General features: G+C 35.7%; 1 long non-coding RNA gene across 1 annotated transcript in view; it reads left to right on the top strand.

Annotated features, from left to right (window-relative positions):
- Nucleotides 1-6464: 6464 nt before the first annotated feature.
- LOC145521185 (uncharacterized) overlaps nucleotides 6465-17127 on the top strand; it is a 140086-nt gene continuing 129423 nt past the window's right edge. The window contains exons 1-2 of the long non-coding RNA XR_014065218.1: nucleotides 6465-6685; nucleotides 16480-16536. This is a non-coding gene — a long non-coding RNA (uncharacterized LOC145521185). The remainder of the gene's footprint in view (nucleotides 6686-16479; nucleotides 16537-17127) is intronic.

A 17127-nucleotide genomic window follows, 5' to 3' on the forward strand; every position in this document is an offset into this window, starting at 1 on the left:
AAATGATTGCCACAATTAGTTTAATCAACATCCATCATCTCATTCTTTCATATCTTGAATCCCTCTAACCTCAGGGCAACATTTTCTCTTTCAGATCCTTCCAGTTGATTGATTTTCTCATCATCTGTGTCTAATTTACTTTTTAGCCATGGACAGACGAGCCTAGCAGGCTACAGTCCAAACGGTTGCAAAGAGTCGAGCACGACTACATGACTAAACACACACACACACACACACACACACACACACACACATTGTATTTTACTTTAATAACCAGAAGTAATTTTTAATATGTCAGTCTACTGATATGCTAATCTTTCCTCTAAACGTATATTCTATTCCTACTTTTTCTCTTATGAATTTGAACACTTTAATGTAATATTGTTTAAATATCATATTTAATGGAGAAACTAATTCCTCTTCAATTTTCTCTCCTTTGTCACTGATAATTCCTTTCATACTCAGTTGTTTCTGTATATATTATAATTTTAAATTTTGAGCTCATCATTGTGGAGAGGTCATTTTCTGAATTGAAGTCATATCTCCTGCCCTGGGAAAGTGTCTCAAATAGCAATTTCATGTTTGTTTCTCCTGCAGCAATAGCAGTTCCAGTGATCTTGGAATATTTGTATGGTAATTTCTTAATTAGGTTTATGTTCCATGCAGTTTCTGTAATTGGAAGACATATAGATCTAAGGTTTAATTTCCACAAGGAAGCTTTTTTAACATTACTTTTGAAGGACTTTATTATTTATAATTAACTTTTACTCCATCATTTCTATTATGGTTTAGTTGGGATGGCGGATATATGTATCTCCTCAATTCACTATGTTATTGGAAGTTGAGTTTACTGTATATTTTATGATCTATAATACATTCTAAAAGATCACAATAATTCTGACATATCTTGTTCATACTTTATTGTGTATACGCAGAGAGTCTGTTTGCCTTTTTCTCTAATTTAATTATAATCTAATTGCATTTGTGTATATCAGATATATTAGGGGATTCCCTGGTGGCTCAGATACTAAAGAACTGGCCTGCAATGCTAAAGACTAAGGTTCATTCCATAGGTCGGGAGGATCCCCTGCATAAAGGAGTGGTTACCCACTCCAATATTCTTGCCTGGAGAATTCTATGGACAGAGGAACATAGCAGGCTATACACTCCATGGGGTTGCAAAGAGTCAGACATGACTGAGTGACTAACACATATCAAATATATTGCTATTTTGTGATATCACTTGGCATACATCAAATCTATATTTTCCCCTCAACCAAATTCCCATTGTTTTCAGAATATTATACATAAAAAGATGTAGTGTTTTTCATACAGAAGAAAGTCACATAAGTATAGAGACTTTATTTTATTCAATTTTCTATCTATGGCACCTACTGTAATGCCAGGCACACATAGTCCATATTTAATATAATTGTAAGTGGATTGGAGAAGGAAATGGCAACCCACTCCAGTGTTCTTGCCTAGAGAATCCCAGGGACGGAGGAGCCTGGTGGGCTGCCGTCTATGAGGTCACACAGAGTCAGACACGACTGAAGCGACTTAGCAGCAACAGAAGGTCAATTTACCACAGAGCTTACTGGAAGTTACATAACTTGCCTACAGGATGTGCTTATATTTCTAAATATCCAAAGTTCTCTATAGTCTTTTATGGTCCTCCTAAAGTGAAAAATAAATAAATATAAACATTAAAATTTCAAAATGTTATGATATGTTTAATAAGATCACCATTCTTCACCAAAGTTATAGTTCATTGTGCTGTTTTAGTTTCATTTAAAGAGAATACTTTTAGCATGTATATTTTACTCAGTTTTATTTTGTACTCCAGAGTGAAAACAAAAAAATCTTAAAATGTTTCCATTAAAACATAGCCACATCAACATAACTTTAGTAATTCAGATCTATTCAATTTAAAACATATAGTAATATACTTTTTTCTAGCCTGAAAAAAAAACATGGTACTATTTAATATATCTTTTATTATAATTTAGGTGTAATAGGTCAAAATATTATTAGACTACTGCTATTGAAAAGAGAGTTTGCTATATTCACAGATCTCAGAAGTATGGAGCACTCCACACCTTGGGAGGACCACATAGGGAAGCATTGGACTCAGTCAAAAGTTAGAGGGAGGAACATTAACTGTGGGAAGAACCTGTACTGTCGTTTCCATGGGAAGGAATTAATAAGGCATGGTAAGCAGGTTTAGGATTGCCTAGTTTGAATAATTTCAGTGGACTCTGGGGTGTAGAAACTGTCCTTTGGCTGTTTTCAGGATGATTAGGACAGGTAGAGTATGGCCCTGAATGTGAAAGCCCAGTAAAGGAGGTGGTTGGGAATAGAAGTGGTTGGTCATAGCAGCTCTGAGCTGGCTGGTTTGATTTGATTAGTGTTCAGTTTGCTTCTCTTGTAGCTCAGTTGGTAAAGAATCTGCCTGTAGTGCAGGAGACCTGGGTTCAATCCCTGGATCAGGAAGATCCCCTGGAGAAGGAAATGGCAACCCAGTCCAGCATTCTTGCCTGGAAGAATCCCATGGACAGAGGAGCCTGGTGGGCTGCAGTCCATGGGGTCAAAAAGAGTCAGCACAACTGAGGAACTAACCCTTACCTTACCTCTTGGGTAAGTTGTTTATTATCTCTAGGAATTTGTTAACCTTGGAAGGGGCAGTTCTTCCAGGGCCTGCAAGACCCCAAATGCTAAAGCATCAGTGCAGGAAGTAAAAGGCCTGGTAAATACAGATATATTCTAGAATATAGACACATTTTCTTCCCAAATAAAACATTGCCATTTATGTTCTGCTTCATTTCAAGCCATCAGTTGGGTTTTGTGGGTCCTGCCACTATATGGTAGCTGTTTTTTGTTTGTTTCATTTGTTAATAGTAAATTCAGCAACAAACATCTCCAAGTGTTTATTAAGTCAAATGTCTTTGAGAGGTTAATGGAATTAGTGTAAATATGTATTTTGCATGTTGTAAAAATCAATAAACTGTGCTACCTTACTGTCTTAAGTCATAATAAAATTTCAGGAGTCCACTGTTGAAAAATAACACATTTTAAATGATACTGAATATAATTTGACCATGGTAAAAAAAAAAAAATACAACAAGAAACAACAATAAAAGACAACAACAACAGCAACAAAAAAACAGGTGGATAAGATCTGCCTACAGAAAGAAACATTATTTAGATAATAATAGGTTTAATGTCTCCAAAATACTAGGGAATTCTCCATCTAGGTCTTAACCCCCCAATAAGATCTAAAATTATGGACATCTTTAATTTCTTTTTCCTGAATATCTTTAGAGAAAGGGAAACATAGGTTATAGAGTCCTATGGATTATAGATATGGTATATGTTTTATCTGTACTGAGTTTCCCCTCAGCCAGACACAAATTCACTGCCAGTTTTACATATATACTTTATAAGTCACTCTTGCAAACCATAGTTCCTTCTTTCTTTTCATGCTCCCAAAGCAGATATGAGCATTTCCAGATCCTTTGGGTTTCTTTGTAGAAATTGTATTTAGTTTTACTATATTGTTTCCTTTAGGACGTGATGGTCAATTCTCTGAAATTAATGGCACCTTCTTAGTGTTTTCCACATTATAATATGATATTGCAGAATAAAAATGTAGATTTTAAAATGTTGACACAAAACACTAAGACTTAAGGTAAATATATTTCATTTTCTTAACATTCTACCCATAATATTAAATTATCTTATGTTATGTGTGTGTGTTAGTCACTCAGTCATGTCTGACTCTTTGTGACCCCATGGACTGCAGCCCGCCAGGCTTCTCTGTCCATGGAATTCTCCAGGCAAGAATACTAGAGTGGATTGCCATTCCCTTCTCCAGAGGAACTACCCAACCCAGGGATTGAACCCTGGTCTCCTGCGTTGCAGGCAGATTCTTTACCGTTTGAGCTACAAGGAAGTCTATAAATTATTTTATAGAGTTAACTAAATCATTTGGTCCTTAAAGGCAAATAAGTGTTCAATAAAAATTTATTTATTTCTGTGATCTGTAATGGGCTTCCCAGGTATCTCAATGGGTAAAGAATCCACCTGCCAATGCAGGAGACATGTTTAATCCATGGGTCAGAAAGATTCCCTAGAGAAGGAAATGGCAACCCACCCTAGCGTTCTTACCTGGGAAATACCATGGACAGAGGAGCCTGGTGGGCTATTGCCCATGGGACCACAAAAGAGTTGGACACAACTTAGCAACTGAGCAACAACAATGGTCTTTAGTATCACTAACTGATAGATATATATTTGTGATAGCTTTTATTTAATTCTCTAGAGTTAAGAAAACAGACTAAATACTCTTAGTTCTCTCTTCCATGCAAATAAATATAATTTAACAGCTAATTGATACTGCTATAACACACATTTACATTTGGACATCTTGCTATTGTGAATTAATAGAATCAGTCAGAAGGCGTCTTTTTTGTGAAGATTGCTATTAAATCTGTGTTTCCCTGGCGCAGATGGTAAAGAATCCACCTGCAACACCAGAGACCTAATTAGATATCTGGGTCAGGAAGATCCCCTGGAGAAGGGAATGACTACTCTCACCAGCTGGGCTGGATAAAGCACAAGCTAGAATCAAGATTGCTGGGAGAAATATCAGTAACCTCAGATATGCAGATGACACCACACTTATGGTAGAAAGCTAAGAACTAAAGAGCCTCTTGAAGAAAGTAAAAGAAGAGATTGAAAAAGTTGGCTTAAAATTCAACATTCAGAAAACTAAGATCATGGCATTAGGTCTCATCACTTCATGGCAAAGATGGGGAAACAATGGAAACAGTGAGAGACTATTTTTTTGAGTTTCAAAATCACTGCAGATGGTGACTGCAGCCATGAAATTAAAAGACACTTGCTCCTTGGAAGAAAAGCTATGACCAGCATATTAAAAGACAGAGACATGACTTTGCCAACTAGGGTCTATATAATCAAAGCTATGGTTTTTCCAGTAGTCATGTATGGAGGTGAGAGTTAGACTATAAAGAAAGCTGAGTGCTAAAGAATTGATACTCTTGAACCGTGGTATTGGAGGAAACTTTTCAGAGGCCCTTGGGCTGCAAGGCAATCAACCAGTCAATCCTAAAGGAAATCAGTCCTGAATATTCATTGGAAGGACTGATACTGAAACTGAAGATCCAATACTTTGGCCACCTGGTGCAAAGATCTGACTCATTGGAAAAGACCCCAGTGCTGGGAAAGATTGAAGGTAGGAGGAGAAGGGGACCACAGAAGATGAGATGGTTGGATGGCTTCACTGATTCGATGGACATGAGTTTGAGCAAGCTCCAGGAGTTGATGATAGACAGGGAAGCCTGGCATGCTGCAGTCCACGGGGTTACAAAGAGTTGGACACAATTGAGTGACTGAACTGAACTGAATTGAATGGATTCCTGCCTGGAGAATTCCATGGACAGAGGAGCCTGGTGGGCCACAGTCCATGGCATTGCAAGGAGTTGGACAGGACTGAGCAACTAACACTTTCACTTTCACTTCACTACTAAATTTAAACTTAGCTAAAGGCCTAACTTCCTTCTGCTTTCTCTATTTACAAATTTATATATTCAGAATATTATATACTTTTTTTTCATTGATGTATATTGCATATTTGACGGTATAAATTTCACTTAAGCAATCAGTCAGTTCAGTTCAGTCACTCAGTCATGTCCGACTCTTTGAAACCCCGTGGACAGTAGCATGCCAGGCCTCCCTGTCCATCACCAACTCTCAGAGTTTACTCATCCATCCAATATGCTACTGGAGATCTGTGGAGAAATAACTCCAGAAAGAATGAAGAGATGGAGCCAAAACAACAACACCCAGTTGTGGATGGGACTGGTGATGGAAATAAAGTATGATGCTGTAAAGAGCAATATTGCGTAGGAATCTGAAATGTTAGGTCCATGAATCAAGGCAAATTGGAAGTGATCAAACAGGAGATGACAAGAGTGAACGTCGATGTTTTAGAAATCAGCACACTAAAATGGACTGGAATGGGTGAATTTAACTCAGATGACCATTATATCTACTTCTGTGGGCAAGAATCCCTTAGAAGAAATGGAGTAGACATCATAGTCAACAAAAGAGATCAAAACACAGTACTTGGATGCAATCTCAAAAACGACAGAATGATCTCTGTTCATTTCCAAGGCAAACCATTCAATATCATGGTAATCCAAGTCTATGCCCCGACCAGTAATGCTGAAGAAGTTGAAGTTGAATAGTTCTATGAAGACTTATAAGACTTTCTAGAATTAACACCCAAAAAAGATGTCCTTTTCATTATAGGGGACTGGAATGCAAAAGTAGGAAGTCAAGAAACACCTGGCTTGACAGGCAAATTTGACCTTGGAGTACAGAATGAAGCAGGGCAAAGGCTAATAGAGTTTTGCCAAGAGAACGCACTTGTCATAGCAACCGCCCTCTTCCAACAACAAAAGAGAAGACTCTACACATGGACATCACCAGATGGTCAACAACAAAATCAGATTGATTATATTCTTTTCAGCCAAAGATGGAGAAGCTCTATACGGTCAGCAAAAACAAGACCAGGAGCTGACTGTGGCTCAGATCATGAACTCCTTATTGCCAAATTCAGACTTCAACTAAAGAAAGTAGGGAAAACCACTAGACCATTCTGGTATGACCTATATCAAATATCTTATGATTATGCAGTAGAAGTAAGAAATAGATTCAAGGGATTAGGTCTGATAGACAGAGTGCCTGAAGAATTATGGACAGAGGTTCATGACATTGTACTTAAGCTATAACCAACTTTAAATATCAGTAAGATTTTTGTGTACACTCTACTGGCATTCATCAATCCACACTGGTTCTCCATATATGTATATTTTATGACAGACACCCTGGCATTTCTATACTTTCTTATGATTAAGTGACAGTCATCCTTTTTCATTGATGACTACTGAGACATTAGTTGACAGTCTTCTCATTTGTAAGTGATATATAATAAATCTCAAAGTATGTTGTTGTAACTATGTTTGCTTTTAAATTATTTTTTCTTTATACAGAAATAATGATTTAAAAATTTCCTTTGTATTTAATAATTTGTAATGGGGAATTGGCATATAACAAATAGCAAAATGGTATTCAAATCTTATTTTAATTTTATATATGGTTTCCTACTTATAATTCATACAGATTAAAGGGAAATATTTTATAAAGTTTGAAAATTTATAGAAATATTTGGAAGTCTTGGATTAAACTGTCTTGCACTCCCCATAGCATTTATAGTTTATGCAATGCATATTTGAAACTTGTTTGGTAAGGGAAAGAGAGGCCCCTGGTGTTCAGAAAAAAACTGGTTATATTTATTTGTTGCATAATATCAGCTAAGTAATTTATTTAACTTTGTTTTCCCATGAAATTTAAAACTGTTGCATAGAAATAATAGGCAAATTTCTCAAGGTTGTTTTAAGAAAGATATGAGATAACAGTGCATGTAAAATATAAATGTCTAAGTAAAGATTAAAAACTTGACATTCAATAGATAACACTTAATGTGTGTGTGTGTGTGTGTGTGTGTGTGTGTGTGTATCATAGTCTTCATAGCCTGAAAAGAGTTATTTCATATACTTTAGATTTTATTTCCTGGCTATTCTAGTGATTAATTCTTTATCATCTTTTACTTCCTTGATTTAAACGTTACCTCCTCAGAGCTGGCTTCCTTAGCTTTCATATGTGAATAATTTTCAGTAATATCTCAGTCTCTTTATTACTTTATTTTTATTTAATTCCTTCATAGCACATATTACTAGATGGTAATGTGTTTGTGAAGGAATTAAATAAAAATGTGGCTTGATTGTGTTCCATTAAACTGACCCCCCTTATTGAATTGAAGACTTAGTTTGCCTTGTTCATATACAATAAGTATTTCTCAAAGCAGTGGATAAAAGAAGAAATGGTATTATCCTCTTTTAAAAAAATGAAACCTTAGGTTGTTCCTAGCTTTCCCAGAATTCCATGCTGAACACATGAATGCTAATCTTGTGAAATAAATTTATCATAGCATACCATTTTTCTTTTGAAGCAAGTGTTTCATGATGCATTTCTTTCTAACCCTCCTCTAAAGCTATGCACCAGCATTTTTTTGCCCTTTAAATATTTGTGAACCCATCATTTCAACATTAGACCATTAAAGACTAGCGACAGTAGAACAGATAAGCTTCGGTATTATTTGAAGTGCTATGAAATTTCATCTTTTGAGAAGCTGTATTCTGTTTGAGAACTGAATTTTCAGGAGAGATTTTAGTACAACCTATCAATATCAAGAATGAATGAATCTCTATGGGGCAGAGGAATCTTCAGTTTGAACTTGCAGCCAAAGGAGAAACTGCTTATCTATATGCAAACATTTAAAACTTTTGAATTTTTTTCCCCCAAGTGGAATCAAAGATGTCTTTTTTTCCCCCATCGTCAACAGAATTCCTTCATTTGTTTGATTTCAAACAGGAAATTTCTTTGTTGTCCTTCAAACATTTTTCAGCCTTATTTTGGAAAACTCTTAGGAAGAACAGGGCAACTCCAACAAAAGTAAATGTTTCTATATTTATTCATATTTGCTCATGTAAAATATTCTTCTGAGATCTTTTTCAATGTTGGTATTAAGAATTGGCATGGGGTGGGCTCGGAGGGACTGACCTGGTGGGGAGAGGGCAGAACAAATCACCCACGTGGAGAGAGAGAGAGAAAAAAAAAAAAGAATTGGCATGAGAAATAAGAAATAGTCAACATAAATGACAAAATGAAAGAACAAATCCTCAGAGCTTCATAGATGGCCTTGCACTTTAATGTGTTTTATCTTTAGATGATACATATTCTAATGTAATTTGACAATCATGTGCCTTACAATTTCTCATGCATGTTATAGAATGATATTCTCTGACACTATTTCATTTTTGTATTTTTAATTAATTGTCACAATTAGCAAATCCTCTTCAAACAAATGCAATGACTTGTTAGGCAAAGTGATGACAAGAAAAAAAAAAAAGCTCTTATTTAACATCGTTAAAAGAGTCCAGAAATCACCTACACTTAAAATTCTAATCTTGGTTTTCACCTAGTTCAATACACCAGGCATTCAATTGACCAAAACACTGAAGTTTGACTTTTCCCTGCATTTTTGTCATTCATTTTAACTCTCTTATTTTACCCCAAAACTTCTTTCACTGAAAAACAAGTAAAACAAATACTCTCAAATGCATATCATGACTTCTGCTCACCAGGCTGAATTAGTGCAGGTTTGCATAGGTATGATATAGTATAAAAAGAACTAGACTCATTTTTTTTCCAAATGCTATATCATACATGCATATGTATCACATGAGAAATATGTTCAAAGACAGAATGTGATTCTGTATGCCTGAGATCTAAGATTTTGCATTTCCAAGGCATGCTATTGATCTAAAGACAGTATTTTGAGAAATTAGACTGCCAAAGTTTCTTGATTCAATTTTCTATACCTTCTTTGTGAAAGTCCCTTAAATTTTTGAGACTTACTTTGCTTGACTGTAAAATGGGAATAACAAAATCAAATGTACTTTTACAATATTCTTCTGAGCATCAAAAAGCTATAATTCTCAAATATATTTTATAACCCATAAAGTTCTATATAAATTAGGGATACTGTTAGTGGTTTTTTTTCTTTTAGTTTTATTATTTTTTTTCTGTAATCTACTTAAAGCTATCACTGATTAATTTATATCCACTGGTGAATTCTTGAGAGTTTATTTTTGGAATTTGGCCAGACTAATTGGTCTAAGAGCAAATATGTGGCTTTTGAGTCTTATTATACCGATATGGATTTTGGCTTGCCCAATATTATCAGTAGAAAGTATTATTGGACAGTAGTATGAAACCATATTTTGTTTACAACTGTGTGTACATCTCCTAGAACAGCTCTCTGTTCTCAATAGCTTCTTAATATATTTTCTGAGTAAAATGAGTAACATATCAGTTTTCACTTCAATCATTTATCCACTTAGCAAATATTTATAGGCCATAAGCTATATAAATATAGGTGATATAAAGATGAATAATGCAGTTTACTATTATTAAGTTATAATAGGATACAGAGTCATTCATAAGCATTATTACAATGCATTGTGAAAAGGCAAAATATTCAATATTGAATATATATATAGGGTGATGTTGGTGCACAGAAGACCCTGTCCTGTTTTCATGGTTAGATTGTTCAATAAGATCAAGATAGACAACAAGTTGCCAGTCAAACTACAATCACTAAATTTCTCAATAGTGGTATTTGGCAGTTTTTTATACAATGAATAAACAGTTAAACCCTTTATTTTCAAATTTCCTTTCAATCCTGTAGTTCTATGAATTGAATTTGTTTTTTCTTTTTTGGTCAAGACATGAGAAACTCACAGCAATAACAATTTATGATATCAGAAACTTTTGTATAGGCCCAAGAAAAGAATTTGATCAATGGGAAAAGACAAATTAATCATAAATGAGATATATTGGAAAGGATTAAGTAATAAGATTAGACAATAATTTTGGGAAAGAAAGATAGAAAAGAGGTTAAGACATCATCCAAATAGACCCATTGGGACTACAAATAGGTATAGTTGTCACAAATATGAATACAAAGATGACCGATATAATCACCATTAAAAGCATCATCATCTAACTTGTTGACCCTTTTATTCTGAGAGCTTCATAGAGTAGAATGATATTAAATCCTATCCCCTTCAGGGAAGACAATAAATATGAACTGACAATGATTTTCATAAGAACAGAGTGGTGTTTTCTCTGATCTCATCCAAGATATTATGAATAAGTCCAGAACAGTTATTTTTTATATCTATTGAAAACATTTGCTTAAAAAAAAAAGGTTGTGTTCTGTTTCTTGTTTTCTTTTTAGCTCAGTGGTTTAGTCAGATGAGATAGCATTTTGTGTTTAATGCTACTGAGTTTGAAATGACACATATCTCCTTGGTACTTGACCTCTTTTATAAGAAGTCAAATATCTTTGTCTAACTGCCATTCCTCCCTTGAATGTGAGTAATTTGAGTCCCAAAGATAGATTTGAAATATGAGAGAATATACCTGATTTCTGTATAAATTGAAGCTTTTAATTCCCTTTTAGCTGTCACTATGTTCTTTTAGCGATTAAAAAAAAAGGGGGGGACTATATTATTTTTCTGGGATAATGTTAAAGATATATTTATTTTCACACTTAAGTTCTACAACTTTTTCTTCAATTGATAATGTTAAGATTTTAGATCAAAGCATTATAAAAGTGTGTATTGATAAACATAATTCTTTCCTCAAGGGAATTAACTTTTATAATTGACCTAGCAACAAGACACCAAATTAATTGTTTTTCATAAGGGCCGTTAATCATAATAGTGACAATTCCACACAATGAACCCACTAGTAATTGAATATTGCTGTTCGCTTTAAGTATAATTTAAATCAGCCAGCATGTTTAAATGCTGTGGATGGAAGAGGTTCTAAACGGTTGGAGATGATCCATAAGCTAATTACTAAGCAGTGGTGACATTTTCATTTATTATAGACCACTCAGCCATTAATTGTGTGTGGTGATACAGTTCACTGGAGTTTCTCATTGAACAAGTTGCAAAGGTTAACTGGAGCCAAGTTGAAAAGAAGTCAAAACTAAGGAAGAAACATGGATTCTATCTACTACCACACATAGAAACAATAACAGTTTTTAAAATTGCAGAAGCCAAGCAATGTTTTTACAATAAAAAATAAATTATCTACTTATTTTACAGTCCACGGGGTCGAAAGAGTTGAACACGACTTAGTGACTAAATCACCACCACCATACTATACTCAAATTCCTTGAGATTAAAATTTATAATGCCAGCTGTCATTTTTATATATATCCTTATTTGAGAGAGTTTAAACTCTCCAACAAATTGACTCTTTTGAATAAAAAATGTGTGATTTAATAGGCATCTCAGAACCGAATGTATTAAATAATTAACTATAAGATTAGAAGGAGCTGTATGTCATTCTTAAGTATTTTGGCATTCTTGTTATTTTGATTGTCCTTCATACATAATATATTCCACTTACTATTGGAAAATATCTCATGGGTGGTCTTCATTCCAAAGCCTTTACTCCATTTCTTCCATTGTGATTAACCAGACAGACTTGGAAGTAAAAATATCACTTCTGTTTCTTAGGATCTCACATGTGATAAATCATTTGGAATTCCCTAGTTAGAAGAATATAGCACTTTAGATGAACTTCTCTTGGCAGAACTTCTACTGGTGGAAAAATCGGTCATGATTATTTCTTCTGAAAAGCATGCACACACACTTCACCAGACACTAGATTGCCCACACTTAAATCTTGAGCTGCCTGACCTCCAGCACTCTGAGCAATAACTATTGTAGTATTTTCTTATAGCAGCCTGAACAGACTAAGGAAATCCCAAAGTCCATTGAGTTGGTATTACATAAAATCTGTCTTCAGTATTTTTATACCTACCGTGATAGCTAATTTTATATGCCAACTTAAAAGCTCAGATGTCTGTTTATTTCAGGATGTGTCTGTGGATTAGTGTTTCCAGAAGGGCCTGGGATTTGAATCAGTAAACTGAGTCAAACAAATTGCCTTCCCCAGCATGGGTGGGCATCATCCAATCCACTGAGGACCTGAATAGAACTAAAAGGTGGAGGAAGGGAGAATTTACTTGCTCTGCATGGAAGTTTGAGTTGTGACATCCATCTTCTTCCCTCAGCAATTTAGATTCTCAAATCTTTAGTTTTATTCTGGAATCCATTGGACTCCCCACTCTCAGGCTCTTTCCTGTGTCTCTAGTTTATAGCTACCTCCCTGAGCCAGTACCTCACTGTTCTAATAGAAAATTGGAATAGTAATATTCCAGTATATGTTAGGTTTGTATTCTATTGATATATACAATGGATATATAATACATTTAATATATAAAATTATATAATGTATAAATATTAACCTATTGTTTCTGTTCCTCTGGAGAACCCTCACTAATACACCTATATTACTTTTTTGTGACTGCTTATTAATAAAGTAGCAAACGTTGTTAGCCTCTTAGTCACTGTCACTAATCATATTTTACAGTGTCCTTATGTATTTTTTTCCCTCTGTTCAGATATTTCTTCAAGTTTATTTCCAAGAATAAGGATTGGTTAAATTTATGAACTTAATATGACCCTCAATACTTAATAAATTTATTTTTCCAGATGTTCAAATTATTTTACTGGATACAAAATTCCAGTTATTTTCTTTTGATATTTTGAAAATATTACTCCATTGTCTTTTTATAGTCAGTATTTTCACTGAGAAGCATGTCAGTGTAATTCTTATTTGTAGCTTACACTCTTCGAAAGGTTTTTGGAATTTTGTCTTTGTCTAATTTTTTTTTTTTAATTTACTCTGTTGTTTTCAGCTGTGAATTCTTTCTTATTTATACTGTTTGACATGTCAATTATCTTTTCAGTATAAACCCTTACATTTTCCATTGTAGTTACTTTTTTAATATACAATATGTGCCTGAATATTTGTATTTTTCATTTACTCGTAAATTTGTTTTACATGTAAATTAATACAGTTGTTTCTGTCCTCCCTATCTCCTTACTATATATTTGTATTTTCTCATCACTGGTGTACAGTACTTCACTATATTAAGAGCAGGAGAGTATGTTGATTAAGAGAATGGCGTCTGAGATTCACACTTAAGATTGGATTGGAGCTACATATATACTGTGTGACTGATGTCGTAAGCTTGCCTCTGCACCAGAGCCAAATCAAATCTTGGGGACAGATTTTTGGGTGAAGTAGAAAAAAATAGCTTATTGCTTTACCAGGCAAAGAGGAGGCAGCAGGCTCTTGCCCTCGAAAACTGTGTGTCCCAGTCAGTGGGGTTTGGTGAGGAGTTTTATGACTAAGGTTCAAGAGTGGAGATGCTGAGAAGATTAGGGTATATGCAGGGGCCTGCACTCATTTAATCTCCTCTCAGATGATCCTGATGATCTTCTCTGGTTCCTTTAGTATGGCCTCAGGTGACCATATCCAGTAATACTGACATCTTCTGTTTATTGGGTTTTAATTCTATAAACAGCTTAAAGACATTATTTATCCCTTGAGGTGGAACCTCATGTATGGATGTGAGAGTTGGACTATAAAGACAGCTGAACACTGAAGAATCAATGCTTTTGAACTATGGTGTTGGAAAAGACTCTTGAGAGTCCCTTGAACTGCAGGGAGATCCAACCACTCCATCCTAAAGGAGATCAGTTCTGAATATTCATTGGAAGAAATGATGCTGAAGCTGAAACTCCAATACTTTGGCCACCTGATGTGAAGAGCTGACTCATTTGAAAAGACCTTGATGCTGGGAAATATTGAAGGCCAGAGGAGAAGGGGACAACAGAGGATGAGATAGTTGGCTGGCATCACAAACTCAATGGACATGAGTTTGAGTAAACTCCGGAAGTTGGTGATGGACAGGGAGGCCTGGCATGCTGCAGTTCGTGAGGCTGCAAAGTCAGACACGACTGAGGGACTGAACTGAACTGAGGTGGAACCAGTACTCTACCCTCAAGGCTGCACTATTGTTTCTTGGCTGTACCTCACTTGACTTTGGGCTTCCCAGGTGGCCCAGCATAAAGAATCTTCCTGCAGTGCAGGATCCCTGGGTTGAGAAGATACCCTTGAGAAGGGCATGGCTACCTCCTCCAATATTTTTGTCTGGAGAATTCCATGGACAGAAGAGCACGGTGGGCTACAGTCCATGGAGTCACAAAGAGTTGGACATGATTGAAGTAACTTAGCATGGGCAGCGTGTATCCTTGACTTTGTATTCCTTGGCTTCCTGAATCAGTATCTGTTCAGAATCTGCCCTTTGAAACTCAGGGAAGGTCATGAAGGCTGGAGGGGAACAGAAAAGCTTCATGCTCAAGAGCCCCATAGGGTCCTGCTGGGTTTTCTCAACTACAAATTGGCACTTGCCAAAATCGTTGCTGAAGACTGAACAAGGTTATTCGCCATCTGCCTCTGCTGAGACAACACTGCATTGTTGCTGCTGTTGACCTTCAATACACCCTGAGGGAGTTCAGGGTGGAGTAAGGCACTCTGTGCTCCAGGCAAGCTGGTGGGACAGGTCTTTAGACAGATGTTTTAGGAACAGATTTTATAATCTCAATCTTTGTATCTCTCATATCTAGAAAAGCAATGAATCCCTTCCTGGTGACATCAGATCCTTGTGCTAGCAGAAAACTTTTTGTAAATGAATGCTTAATGGTATTGAACTCCCCCCTTCACCAAAGTCAATATGTAAGATTGACTTTCCCCTGTTACCTCTTTGGAGCAGTCTCTCAGAGCTGAGGTGCTGCCTCCTAGGCTGCAGTCCTCATTTTGCCTCAGATAAAACTCAACTCACAACTCTCAAGTTGCGCATCTTTTTAGTCGACAGTTTCATGACCTTGCAAAAATTTCTTGACTTCTCTGTACCTCAGTTTCCTTACATGTAAAAATGAGTCTGTTAATATTTACCTTACTGAATTGTAGGAAATAAATGAGTTATTATACTACAGCACTTAAAATAGTACCTGACAAAATTACTGTCTGAGTAAGCATTAGCTGCTGTTAATATTGTCAGAAGCCAGAAGTTATTCTTTGGAAATTTAAAAATAATTTCTTAATAATATTTGTTCTTACCTGGAGCACAACATTGTTAATTCCATCTCAGTAAGAAACATAATTTGTCTACTTTGTCAAAAATATATATAACACACAACTTGAACTCTAAGAATAATGGTAGTAATCTGTTGTATGTGTGTGCTCGGTCATGTCAGACTCTTTGCAACACTATGGACTGGAGCCTGCCAAGCTCCTCTGTCCGTGGGATTTCCCAGTAAGAATACTGGAGTGGGTTGCCATTTCCTTCTCTAGAGTAATCTGTTAACTGGCAATAAAAAGGGAAGTATTCCATTTGCTACACTGATACTTATGGTGATGAAAAATTTTCCTAGATTTCTCAGTGTTTTCTGTAAAAACCCCAGCCTCCTAAAGATCCTTCACAATGTGTGAGAATTCTATCCATAGCCATTTGTCTAGCTAATTGTTTTTATCCAAAAGGATAATAAAACTTATCTCCAGGAGGCGATGGTTACAGAGTAGTCTCTTAGGTCGAATTCTCCGAGTATCAGGAAGAATGGAACTGCTATTTTTCTGAGCATTTACTTTCAAGGAGCAACAAAATCAGATAAATTAGAGACATCTTAGGTGACAAAAGCAGAAGAACTGGGGAATATTTGGCTCCTGAAAAGATTCTAATTTTATATCAAAGAGCTGGAGTAGGGAAGAGACTCTCAGGAGAGTAGCTTCTTTTTCTTCATGAGCAAAATTAAATCATTCTTCCTTATCTCTCACCTGTAGGTTGACCAGTTATTTGCATAGGACCACGGACCTGACCCTTATCCCCCTGTTCCAAGGGTAAGGACAAGGGCAAAGGAGGGTGGGGTTTGGCAGATACTTAACGGTTACTCTGATATTTTTAATGAGAATTACAGAACACCTCTGATAGAGAACACCTCATATGCTTTTAAGGTAAATTAATAAAGATAAATGTTAAAAACTCCAAAATAGGTCTATGGTGAAACATTCTATACCCCAAATTCAAGCAATTAATTTTTACTTCTTTTCAAGTCAAGATATTATTAGTCCTATTTCAATAAGAGACAATCTCAAAATCTCAGTGGCTTAAGATTATAAATATTTATTTTTCTTTTATATAAAGCCTGATACTGTGCCAGATTTTCTTGAAAGAAACTGTCCTTCATGCAGATAAAATGATCTAATTGACAGTTTCCACCTTCCTGCAGCTGCACTGTCTGGAACACTTTCCTCCCATGTTATAAGAAAGAATAAGAGACAGTTGGAGTTTTGTGGGCGTGTGATCTTATCCGTTGTCCCACAAGTTTCATGTTACTTCTGCTCACAGTCTGTTAGCCAAAATAAGTCACACGATATTGTCTACCTCGCTGAAAAGAGGCTGAGGTGTGTAAATTTCCAGTGCAGTTAGTT

The sequence above is a fragment of the Giraffa tippelskirchi genome, chromosome 1 (genome assembly GCF_054371585.1).
Source record: "Giraffa tippelskirchi isolate mGirTip1 chromosome 1, T2T-mGirTip1v1.2.pri, whole genome shotgun sequence".
NCBI lineage: Eukaryota > Metazoa > Chordata > Mammalia > Artiodactyla > Giraffidae > Giraffa > Giraffa tippelskirchi.